Source organism: Nuphar pumila, chromosome 11, assembly GCF_984573655.1.
Source record: "Nuphar pumila chromosome 11, dmNupPumi1.hap1.1, whole genome shotgun sequence".
In the NCBI taxonomy this organism is placed as follows: domain Eukaryota; kingdom Viridiplantae; phylum Streptophyta; class Magnoliopsida; order Nymphaeales; family Nymphaeaceae; genus Nuphar; species Nuphar pumila.
The window spans coordinates 112,649,564-112,663,593 of NC_143259.1; positions in this window are offsets into that span (position 1 = coordinate 112,649,564).

A 14,030-nucleotide genomic window follows, 5' to 3' on the forward strand; every position below is an offset into this window, starting at 1 on the left:
AATACGAGAAATTAGAAAGTCACTACTGCAACATCTTTCAGAACCGGCCGTGCAATAGAAAGAGTATCTGATGGAGGTGTTGGACAAATTAATGTCCTCATTCATGGTATGCAATCGTTTATCATAACTAATGTGTTTCATATTTAATTTTTTGTTATACTCATGTGTGCTAACTTTCTGAAAGTATTTGTAGGCTTCTCATCGCTTAGCTACTGCGAATGGGGAGAAAGACGCGAGGGTAGTGTGGCAGAAGGTGGTTGTCAATCGATTTGCCGACATGTTGTACAATATGAAATCTGCAACAAAAAAAACAACTGGTGGGATAGATGATCCACTACAGTGGAAGGACCATGGGCCTTCTACTATCAGAAGAGATTATTGAGAGGGCATGTGCGACAAGTGGGCGAGTAATGAATTTCGAAACCGCTCAACAAAGGCTGCACAAAATCAAGCGAAGATGCTTGATTCCCATCTATACACAGGTGGATCTAGGACTTTTGGGAGCCACTAAAAGAAAATGGTAACTCATCAATATATATATATATATATATATATATATATATATATATATATATAAAATCAAATTTGTAAGTATTTCTGCATACTTATTAATTGCTTTTTTTTATCATTTAACATTATAGAAAGCAGAAAAAGGAGACATTGTGCCTTACAAGGATTGTTTGTTGAAACACATAAACGTAAGAGCACGAAAGATTTTGTATCAGAGAAAGCGAGAGCGACATGGGTATGTATTTATTGTATTAATAAATATTATAATATATAAGTTACTATGAATTACGTTATCATAAATATTGTAATTCTTAATTATTAATTCATATTCTAATCATTACTTTGTAGGAGTCATACGAGCAACAAATGGTAGAGCGATATGATGATGACTCTACTCAACATCCTCTTTTTGATCCGGCAGCATGGGTGACTGTAACCGGTGAACCCAAAAAGGGTCATGTGTTCGGGTTTGGGAGTAACAAGAACACCACAACAGTTGTTGCCTCCTACAACCATGGCTCTTAAAGTTCTCCCTCCAGCATCAACTCCCAACATCCGATTGACCTTGCTATGTCTTGGGATGGTGTTTGTGAGCGTCTTGATGATAAAATACAATATTTTTTAAATGAAGTCATTCCCAACATTGTCCATAATGAGTTGTGCAACTTTTTTCGGGACAGGAGAACTTTGCCTGCATTCAACATGAGCTCTGGTGCCCGTCAGGTATAAAGATTCATGGCATTTGTTTCATGTCGTTAGATTTTAAACTATTATATGCATGATTGCCTCACTATGAATTTTTTTGACACATTTAGAACACATATATGCATGATTGATTTACTATACAATTTTTATGACACCCTTATAACACATATACGCATGATTGAATCACTATGAAAGTTTTTTTACAATCTTAGAACAAATCTTAGAACACATATATGCATGATTTCATCACTAAAATTTTCTTAGTGCCTTATAACACATATGCATGATTGAATTACTATAAAAAAAATTGACAAATTTAGAACACATAGAAGCATGCTTTCATCATTATGACAATCTTAGAACACATATGAGTCTGATATTAGCATATATGAAAGGTTTTTAATGCCTTATAACACATATATGCATGATTGAATCAATGTAAATTTTTTTGACTGCCTTAGAACATGATATGCATGATTGAATAACATATACAGTTTTTTTAGTGCCTTAGAATACATATGAGCATGATATTAGCATATGTGAAAGTTTTTTTACTATCTTATAACACATATATATATGATTGAATCAATATGAAAGTTTTTGGACAACCTTGGAACACATATATGTATGATTAAATCAATATGAAAGTTTTTTGACAACCTTAGAACACATATATGCATGATTGAATCACTATGAAAGTTTTTTGATAACCTTAGAACACATACAAGCATGCTTTCATCACTATGAAATTGTTTTACTGCCTTAGAACACACATATGCATGATTGAATTACTATAAATTTTTTCTTAGAACACATATATGCATGATTGAATCAATATGAAAGTTTTTTTACTGCCTCAGAACACATATGAGCATGTTTGAATCACTATGAAAGTTTTTTGACAACCTTACAACACATATAAGCATGATTTCATCACTATGGAAGCTTTTTTACCACCTTGTAACACATATATGCATGACTGTGATACATAACACATTTATTTGACAACCTTATAAACCATATATGCATGCGTGAATCACCGTGACATTTTTTGACAACCTTAGAACACATATCCGCATGATTGAATCACTATAATTTTTTTTTCAATCTTAGAACACAAACCTGAATTTTGTTAATGTCCTTCAGTTTATTGCTAGTCTATGTATCATTCAGCCATTTACTTTGGTGCATTAGATTAGGTGCATTGCATACAATTTATTTCATTATATTTTGTTTATAAATACTAACATTTTGGTTCTCTTGTAGGATGTTGAAGATGATCAACGCAGAGGAGCTGATGAAGGCATGGAGGGAGAGGCAGATCAAGAAAAAGAAGAGAATGATGCCCTGAATCTTGGCGAGGATTAGATTCATGTGTTTAATTTGTTTGACGTACTTGTAACTAATTATAACTTGGCAAAGGCTGTATTTGGTTGTTAAAGTTGTTTAACTTAGAACTTGTGTTAAATTTGTTTCACCTGTATATGTATTTTTTATGTGTATTTTGTTTTTTATAAGCAAGTTATATGAATTGTATAACGAGAATTTTTTTTCGAGTTTCATATTTAAAAAACAAATTAATTATTTTTTAAAATTAGCGATGGATATTATTCGTCGCCAATTTAAAACAGTCGATGGCTTGTGATGAAATTTAAGTCGTCGCTAATGTCAGTCGCCAAATTGGCGACGGATATGTATCCCTTGTTAAAGTTTAGTGACGGATTAATGATGGATTAAATTCTATCGCATAACCAAATCAATATCTATTTAGCGATGAATTAGCAACGAATATGATTTGTCGCTAATTAGTGATGGATTGATGACAGATAAATTCTGTCGTAATTTAGCGACTAGGATTATGCGACAGACGTTATTCGTCGCTAAACACGTTAATGATGGATTAACGACGGATAGTGTCCGTCGCTAATACACATTTTTCTTGTAGTGCAACCTGAAACCCCTCTCCACCACCATCCCACCACCCTCTCCTTCCACCAAGTACAATTTTTTGCCATTCTCCACCCCCTTCTTCCTCCTATCTGCCACCACCAAGACCCCTTCGTCTTTGATTGCCCTCTTCGCCTTTTACGGCCGCACCCTTGCATCTTTAAACTCCACCACCACCAACCCACCATTACTAATTGTGGTTGCCGCCACCAGCTCTCACCTCAATAACACCACCCATCTTCGGCAGCCAAAGTTGCTCCTCCTCCAACTCCTCTTCACTGCACAGGAGTGAGAGACACATCGTCGAGCACGCCCATCGATGCAGTTTTTTTATATTTGTTCCCACCATCCTATTACTTTCTTAACAAGGGGTGGAACGAAAATAACTTTGTTTTATAGATGCGATGGATGGATGGCCTTGTGTGCATCCAACGTTTGTTAAAATAAATGTTATTTTAGTGATTTTTGAACCGCTTGATGCTTGGGACACACTATCAAACGTGCCCTTGAGGACTTATTGTGACACCAACCCTCTCAGGTTCCTATAGTCTAAGCAGGTCTAGTAAGAAGTTTAACTCAAAAATACTTGGATTGGTTATAGTTTCACCTGTAATACCCTAACCGCCTAATAAATCGATTATTCTTAAACGAGTCATGAAGAGTATAACCAACATAACTTGTCCCTACATTGGATACACCTTTAGATTTCTCACTTTGACAAAGAACTTTGTTATCAGTCATGACTAAAAAAGGTAAAGACCACGTAAGTTGAAAAGCAAGCCTTAGTAGGTGATATGAAATATTGTAGGACATAAGTGGAGCCACATATGTGCCCACCCTGACCACATAATCACCAATAATGTGATCCTTAACCCCAATGTTGTGCTTCCCCCTATAACCTAATCTCTCTCTCTCTCTCTTTATTTATATATATATATATAATCACTAAAATATGAGAACTAATGTGTGAATTGCAATTTTCATGATTGTTTTGTACTTTTCTCTTGAATCTAACCAGACAGATGTGATGGTTTTATAAGAACTCGCTCTTGAATCGTCCTCTTTTGTACAGGAGATTTTTTTAAAGATTTAAAATCAATGGCCCATAATCTTCATAAATATTCAAGTATTTAAAAATCACATTTTTTCATCAAAAATACACCATCCAATGGTTGATTCCTAGCAAATTCACCATGTCAAGCACATCCACATGGTTGGATTTGCTAAAAAAAGTGTTAGAATGTTTCTAGTTCTCATAGACTCATAGAATATGTGTGTGTGTGAGAGAGAGAGAGTAGTGGGAAAGTGAGGCCACATTTTCTTGTTAGGTCTCGTTAGTCCCCTTCAAAAATCATAGTTTTTAAGTGTTTAATGACATATCTGAACGATCCTATGTGTTTATCATTGTGTATTCAATAGAAAACATGAATTTTCTTATGAATCTTTATGCTTACACGTGTATTTTGAAGTGGACAAAAAATAAATAGTTTATATTGTATTAAAATTTGATGATAAAATATATTCATATTTTTATATCAAATCAATCTAAAAAAACTTGTTTCTTAGTTAATAAGCAATAACAAACACTTCTAACGTTAAGAGCTATCATAATATACTTAAAACTATGAATTTTTAAGGAGCCCAACGAGAACTAACAAAAAAAGGTGGCCTAACTATCCCACTACTATATATATATATATATATATATATATATATATATATAGAGAGAGAGAGAGAGAGAGAGAGAGAGAGTAATGAGCTCCTTAAGGCCCCTTTTTTTGTTTGGCCTTTTCAAAAATCATATTTATGATAGATTTGAACCGTCAGATGTTGTTTATCATTGTTTATTCAATAGAAAACATGATTTTGCTTAAGCATCTTTATGCTTACACGTGTATTTTAAGGAGAAAAAAAATGAATGGTTGATATTGTACTAAAATTTGATGATAAAATATTTATATTTTTACATCAAATCAATCTAAAATAAAGCTTATTTCTTAATTAATAAGCAATCATAAATATATCTAATGGTTCAGATCTATCACAAAACACTTAAATTTTTAATTTTAATGGTGTCTAATGAGACCTTACGAAAAAAGAAGGCCTAATATGTTTAGAGCTTCTACGGTGGTACAAACTTGATATACATTGATCTAAGCTTCAAAACCAAAACCTAACCATGCTTAGCATATTTTATTTATTATTTTTATGTGTTAAAGTTGATTCAAATATGATGTTTTATATCATTTTTTAAACCATCTTTTTTTTCTTCACCATTTCAAAAATAAAATATTATGATGTATTAAACATGATAAACCTTATAACATACTAAATAAATAATTCTAAACACATTTGTTCAGTTAGATTTACAACTTGGTCAGATCTATGTAAACAAGAGTGTGTACCACCTATGGTATCATGGTAGAGACTGTGTTTCATGAATTCTTTCCTGATTTTCACCATCTCAAAAATGAAATCTTATAAAGCATTAAACATGATATATAAACCTTATAACATACTAAATAAATCATTCCAAACACCATTTGATGGTTAGATCTATACCAATAAAAGTGTACCAAGTCATGGTATCATAATATAAAACCACTATATATATATATATATATATAAAAACACATTTGTTCTCATCCTAATTTGGATCTTTAAGATTTATATATAGTTGAAGCCATGATTAAAGTAAAAAGTCACATATCCTTAGTTAAAAATTTCAAGACCTGGCTATTTATTAACTATTTTTAACTATTAATATTTTGTATCTATTACTTCTTGTTCACTCAATGTTTGGTCTAAGATGATAGAATTTTAACCCCTAAATATGAAAGAAAAAGAGAAATGAGAATAGGGATGTAAATAGTGCAAATTCGGGTTGGATATGACTAATATCAGCTAACTAATCACTAGGATAAACGGACACAGCTGTAAAAAAAAGCTCACAACAATTTCAGTTTTTAACATGTTATCTGATTTGGATATCTGTCAAATCTAGATAATTGTCAGGTCTTGTAGAAAAAAATAGAAACCATATCCACATCTAATTGTAAACCCCCCCAATGGTTTTTGACTCACCAAATCTAACTAAACTGAGTTGGATTCTGTCGTGTATCAGATATATTCGGTTCTATTGACATCCATAAATGTGATGGATAAATGCAACTAACATGCTTAAATAAGGTTTCATGATGACTATGATTGCAAATCTTGTTTTGGTACAGCAGATCCGATTGCTTCCCATACTATAATTCCTTTGGTCCTAAGTGAAAAGATTGGACCCAGGACCTGAATACAATTCTACCGAATTTTGTCGTATTTTTTTGGCTGATTTGGTTTGGCGAGGCATTCGTTACAGCATGATGTCGATCCATAAGATTGAACCCAATATGTGAACGAACGCCTTACCAAAAAAAATGTATTTGATCACGGATCAACTGGACAGACCCATATCCGACCCGTTTGGGATCTGAAGGAAAGAGGAAGATTAATGATGGTGTTTTAGTCTTTTTATCCATATAAGACGCAGCTTTTGATTGTATCGAGATGGATGGTGGTTTCGTTATTTTGGTACCAATCAGGGCCATTTTTTACTTTGAGGCATGGCTTTTTGCTTTCTCGACTTTTTATGAAGTCGGTACGGATTTGTCGAAGATATTGTTGACTATTGCGTGGCATTTAAATGACAAAATAGCCCCTCTATTTTTTGCTTTCTGATCTTACCACCGTGTTCGGAATTTTCGGGTCAAGGACTTCAACGGGGAGAAGAACCATAACCGAACCGCCTGTCTGGTCCAGGTATGGATCTAGATGCAACCCGTAGTTATTACCCGTAATGCAAAACGGTTTGGATTCAGTACAGATTTAGCTATGCTGAGTTTTTACTGCCCCAAACCAAGCACTTTGGGTTTTTCATGGATCTTATATCCAACCCGATTTCTTAAACGGACCTGTGAATCCTTTACACAAAGGGCATTGGCAAATGGGTGACTAAAACTAGGGTGAGGGGTAATATCGGAAATTAGATTTATTTTCTTTTCCATGCTTTCGAAGAACCGAGAAGACTCCCTAATTTTAGAAAGTCAAACTTTGTAAATTAGTCCAGAACGTAAAATGTATGTACTTATTCGTAATTCGCTATTTATTCTTTAAAAAGCGCGATGCATCTTCTGCCACGTGGAAACATGTGGACCATTGCACCTAATCGAATGGTTCAAATCTTGCTTGATCGCACGAGAAAGCGGTAAGCACGAACCTTCTGGAAGCGAAATTACCAAATAATACAAATCTTTTGTTAAAGGACGAAAATAATCCAAAATCGCACGAGAAAGGGTAGAACCAATGTTGTTAAAATCGGTTCACAAAAAATTGAATCGACTCTTTTTTGCCATCAGGTGACACGTGTTATTAAAAAATAAAAAAAATGTTATTCTTTTTTAAAAAAATAATGGACCTTGAATCGGTTCCTTTTTAATAGCTTTCGATCCGATTCGATATGAATCAGCCGATTCGGACTGATTTTGACAACATTGGGTAGAATTACCAAAATCTATGTAACATTTATCTTTTGGACAAAATATTAAGTTAAGGATTGTGAAGGGATCGGAGTCGGGCCAGACCCGCAGTGTTGGGTTTTAGATGAGATCAAGCTGGGTACAGGTGGGTCAAGATCCGACTTGGTGCAGCTCAATTCGGATCTTATCATGTAAAATCTGTATTTACCTTAGATTTGTATGCATAGGGAAGCAAGCTTGGATAGGCAAAACAGGTCTAGACCCTAGAAGGGTCTTAAAATGGATCCTGTTAAGATGAACAGCTAAGCCTATTGGACTTAATTGGCTTGTTCAGTGGTCTGTTTTTTAGGTAAAACACAAGATCCATGAGAATACACCCGCCCCCGGTCACCCGCGTAGTGGGTATGGGCCGGCCTGGGACCGTTTAGAAATCGGCCCGTTAGACTTTAAGTGCGGCTTGGTCGGGCTCAGGTTTGAAGAGCAACCCATGACCCAGCCCATTGGCCCAATGAGACAATGTGAAGTGGGCTGGGCCCGGCCGACCCAGCCTAAACCCAACTAATTAGGTAAATAATTAACTTTTCCATGTACCCAACTTATCTTTCTAGTTTTCATAAAATTAATGCAATTAATTAAGTAGATAATAATAGTTACCAAATTACTATGCAATTGTTTTTTTAATTTTTATATTATTAGTAATTAATAAATAGTCCAAGCCCGTCTGACCAGCCTGGTAGCCCACGAACCAACTGGAACCCAAACTATGTATATAACGGGCTGGGTTTCGGCCCGTTAGCTAACGGGCCCGGACCTAAAACTTTGATCCAAACACGGTCCAATGGTGGGACAGGTTTTAGATTATGGATTTGAACTCAACTTTGATTTTTACATCCTTTTAAAGAAGAAAATTTCCTAATTTTAATCAAAACAAACTACCTATTAAGATGACTTTCTAAAAAGATAAAATTTACCTTAAAAATGTGGATCAAACTAATGACCTAAATACAATAAAACCCAAAAATGACAAGTAGAGATCCAAAATGCAGATAAATCCAAATGGACTCCTATAGATCCAGTTCTTCTGCTACGCTGTTGAAATCCAATATCCGATATAAATTTGAAGCATTAAAGTAAGACTGAGATTTATTTGCTTAAACAAGTTTTTTTTTTTTTGGATTCAGTCATATCAACATTTGATCTGTTGGCATTTCTTTTGCATGTAAAGAATTTTTTTAATCTTTTTTTTTTCAATGGTCTATATTTATCATATATATTTGGGATGTTGATTCAAGCCTACCTCATTGGATATGATGTGGATCCAGAATCAGGGTTCAGATCTATTATTTGCATTTTGGATCCAAACCTGGCACGATCCAGCCCGTATATGACCCCTAGCGTCCAAGAACAACTTCCAATAAGTCTATTTTAAGCAAAGATATGCCAATTATGAGTGTGAGTATTTTGATGTGAACCCTTATTCGAAGTGGGTCCAAACATGTGGACTTGTACCAACCTTGGTCCAGCCCAGAATGTCCCAAACCACATTGTTGTATTTATATAATTTGGGTCATTGGAAAGAACTTTGGACTCCCTTCCTCCTATTGGAAAAATGGCACTGGAATGGAATTTGGGAATTGGGAAGGGATTTGGGTTTTAGTTATATAATATGAATTTTCCCCTTTGAAATTCCTTTTTTTTTCTCCCAAACGGGAATACTTTCTCGAAATAGAATTGTTTTATTTATGACGAAGTTTTCCACAGAAATGAGTAAACTCAGGGTGGGGTCATCGTCACCAAAGCCCTAACGGAGCCCAGTAGTGAAAGGCACTCGCATACCTGGTGAGAGTCGAACCTAGGACAAAGGGGTTAGCACTTTCTCACCAGGCCCGCTACCACTAAGGCAATCCAGGCAAATGTTTTATTAGTGACCTACTTTGTTCAAATAAGACATGTAAATAGAATTTAGTAGGGGTTAAAAATCAATGATATACAACCTAAAAAATTTGCACCACTTGAAACCACAGAGGTGATATCCCATGTGGTAAGTGGGGTCCTGTGTCAATCTGAAGGCCCAGGATCGAATCCCTCCGTCGCATGGGGCGGGTGTTGTTCTGGTAGGGGTCTGCCTAACCCCAGCTTGCCTATAAAAAAAAATGCACCACTTAAAAGTTGTATGTTTACATGAAAAAAGCATGATTAGGGAGTGATTCTTACAATTTGGAATATGTTATGTTGTAATGGGGACAAATTTGGTCAGCATGACCTGCCCCTATGTGTTTCGATTGGACTGTGAACTCATATATATGACACGACACTAAATGAAACATGATATTAAATTTTTTGTGTTATTTTAAAATTCAAGTTTTAATATATATGTTTATTTTTATATGAATTACTTGGAGTATTTGATTCTGATACATGGATAGGTTTTTATAAGGTTCCAAAAATCAACAGCTTACAATTTTTAGGCTCCAAATACCATTTTTTTCATCTAAAATGCATGATTTAAGTATCAATTTCTAGTAAATTAATTATGTTGAACACATATGTGGGTTGGAATTTTGACAAAAATACCGAAAATCCAATAGCATGTTTCATTTACCACCGTGCCCATTTAACATGTTTATATATATATATATATATATATTGAAGATTGCTCTTATTTCTCTCTCTTTGATTTCTGTGTTAAAGGGTTTTCTAGTTCATGATACTGGAGCTTCAACAATGAATTTGGTTGTGGAGGTGGTGGCACCTTGGGCAGATAACAAAGGAGGTGCCTTGTTTGTAACCAAACCATGACCCTATAGGATCGGGTCATTTCCGATTCATTAACACCTCTATGGGTCATACATGAGAGAGAGAGAGAGAGAGAGAGATGACAACTCACAACCCTCTAGCATTAAAATGAAAAAAGTGGAAGACCATGCAACCCATATACCTTTCCATATGGGCTGATATGGAAAGGTGTATGAGCAACATGGTCATTCTAATAAATATATAACATAATTTATTAAAAATAACTAAATTGGGTGTCATTTGATTAACTCAATTAAAAGCTTTGGTCAGAATTTGTAAAACTCTCAAATTTTTTGTGTAAGCACTGAATTTCTCAAACTTTTGGGGGTGAGAATGAATTAGATCGAAAAGGTTGGGGGTATTTTAAGATTTCTTTTTAAAAAATCCTTCTAAAATCTCATAGATACTATTCTCAATGCAGGTAGCCAGAGAATAGTATAAAATCACCGAGATATATGCAACTACACCTGCTCATCTCTTGTCTTATGAACGTTCTCAGGGTTATACGTACCTCAGTGCTTGTTCATCATTTTTCAGTAAATAAAATATCATTGAAAATATCATTTCGTCTAGAATCTTTGTTTTTTTTTGTGTTTTTCAGATTCCTTCATTTTTTAGCTAAAAAATCAATTGCAAAATCTCACTTTCTATATATATGTGAATTTTTTCCTATATATATGTGAACTTTATATATATATATATATATATATAAACTTTTTATATACACAAATTTTTTTCTATGTATATATGTGAATTTTCTCTTATATATATGTGATTTTTCTAAAAGATATCGCAAACTCTCACTAAAAGGTAAATTCACACATTTTTTTTTGCAAACCTTACAAAGTTCGCATAACCAAATTTGTGAACCTCCTATATATATATATATATATATATATATATATATATATATATATATGCAAATTTCATGAAAGTTCTCTTGTTTTAGGAATATTCTCGAGGTTGTATATCCGTGTTCATTCATCGCTTTCCACTAAATAAAATATTGTTGGAAAAATCTTTTCATCTAGAATCTTTGTTCCTTTTATGTTTTTTCAGATTTCTTTGTTTTCTAGGTCAAAAATCAGTTGCAAGATCTGACTTCTTATATATATATATATATATGCGGATTTTTTCCTATATATATATATGAACTTTCTATACATATGCTAATTTTCTCTTATATACATGTGAACTTCGTATATATGCAATTTTTTTGCTATATATAGGTGAATTTTTATATATGTATATGTAATCTTTCTAAAAGGTACCGCAAACTCTCACTAGAAGGTAGATTCACACATTTTTTTTGTGAACCTCACAACGTTCACGTAACCAAATTTGTGAACCTCTTATATAAATATGAATTTCCTCCTATACATATATGTGAGAGTTTGCAATACCTTTTAGAAAATTCCCATATATAGGAAAAAACTACACTCTTGTGTTGACTACTTTGTTTTCAATATTGTTCATGCCCCCTCGATATATTCCCCATGGTATGTCTAAGTTTTGGTTTGCTTGCAAGGGAGTCTTCTACTTCTTCTCCAACACTTTTGTTTGGTTTGCTTGCAAGGCAGTCTTCTACTTCTTCTCCAACACTTTTGGGGGGTACTCTTCAACACATTACGATATCGATAACTCCAACAATCGCCGTCGTTGTTTCGACACTTGTTGCCCTCCAGCACCTCAGCAATTATGTCTACCGATATGTGTTGATGAGATTGCAAGTGGATGCCCCGCAGGTGTTGCTCAATGATTCTATTCCACTTGTTCCACATATTCGATCAGTTTTAAGCATTCCACAGGTTTTACAGGATGTTGCTACTAGTCCCTGATTACATTTTTCTTTGATAGTTTTAGTCCTTGTTATATGATCTATCATTGTGATATTTTTTTATGGGATTTTCAATATAATAAAATACTACTCTCGCTTGATCTTGTTTGACTTTATTATCTTGATCCTTGTTGAATTATCTTGATTGTCTTTATCTTGTTAGTCCCTGCTGGATCTTGTTTGAAAATGTTTTGAATGGTGTATTCATTTCTGGTGTAAAAAACACTAGATAACACCATCCCTACCATTTTCCATCATGTGCTTGGCTGGGTAATGGTTGAAGAATTTTCTTTATTTGTTCTGGTTTTTGGTTAGCTGAAAAATAACTGACAAATGTCCATAATCTTATACTTTGTCTTTCTTTTTTTTATTTATATTTTTTTTAAAATTTTAATGGACAAAAACTTAGTTTGGTCACCCAAACAGGTTTAAACCCTAGTTTTTTCATAACAAGATTTTACCCCTTATTGTCATCAAAACGACCCCTTAGAGATCAAACACGAACAGGAATTGGTGCCAGCAAAGAAAAAAAAACCATTGTCTATATAATCTAAACATATATACTCATTAGTCAATAATGTAAATTGAGGTTTTTTATTTTTTTATAGCTGAAGAAAAATCAAATGTCCCCTTGGCCACTAGAGAAAAATCCCATGTCCCCCTTGAAAATTGAATGGTTTTCTTGATCTCATTAGAACCATCCCTCTAGAAATCATAATTTCAAGTATTTTTTCCTCGAACTTAACGGTTAAGTGTGTTTATCATTGCTTATTTTACTAAGAAACAAACTTGCTTTCAAATTTATTTAATGTGTATGATGTTAAGAGAAGGGGGATATGGTCTTAACTCTTTTCTCTTTAGGTTTCATTAAAATCTTTCAAAAATTATACTTTCAAGTATTTTTTTTCTTATTCTGTACTAGTAGATGTGTTTATTATCATCTACTCGATAAGGAGCATGCATTTGATTAAGATTTTTAATGCTCATGTGTGTATTGTTGATATTGTAATAAAATTTTGATGATAAAATATTTACAATTTTACATTAAATCCATTTGTCTCTTTATAAGGCTCTTTAAAACATACACCTGGGCATTAAAAATCTTATACTTTTATTGTTCATATGTGCATTTAAAAAGGTAAAAAAACAATTGTTGATATTGTAATAAATTTTTTATGATAAAATATTTATATTTTACATTAAACCCATTTATACCTCTTCAAAAGGTTCTTTAAAATATACATTCGGGCAATAAAAAACTTAATGAATACATGCTCCTTATTGAGCAAAGAATGATAATGACATCTAATGGTATAAGATCAAGCAAAAAATACATAAAAGTACATTATCAAAAGGTCCTAATGGGATATAGTGAAATGGACTATGAGGCTCATGAAGTTTGCAAAAAAATGTGTGAATCTACCTTTTAGTGAGAGTTTGTGATAACTTTTAAGAAATTCACACACACACACACACACATATATATATATATATATATATATATATATATATATATATATATATATATATATATATATATATATATATATCTTGTAACTAATTTTGGACCTAGAAAATGAAGGAATCTTAAACAATACAAAAAAAAACAAAGATTTTAGATGAAAATATCTTTCTAATAATATTTTATTCACTAGAAAACAATGAACAAGCATTGAGATGTAACCCTGGGACGTTCCTAAAATAAGAGATGAATA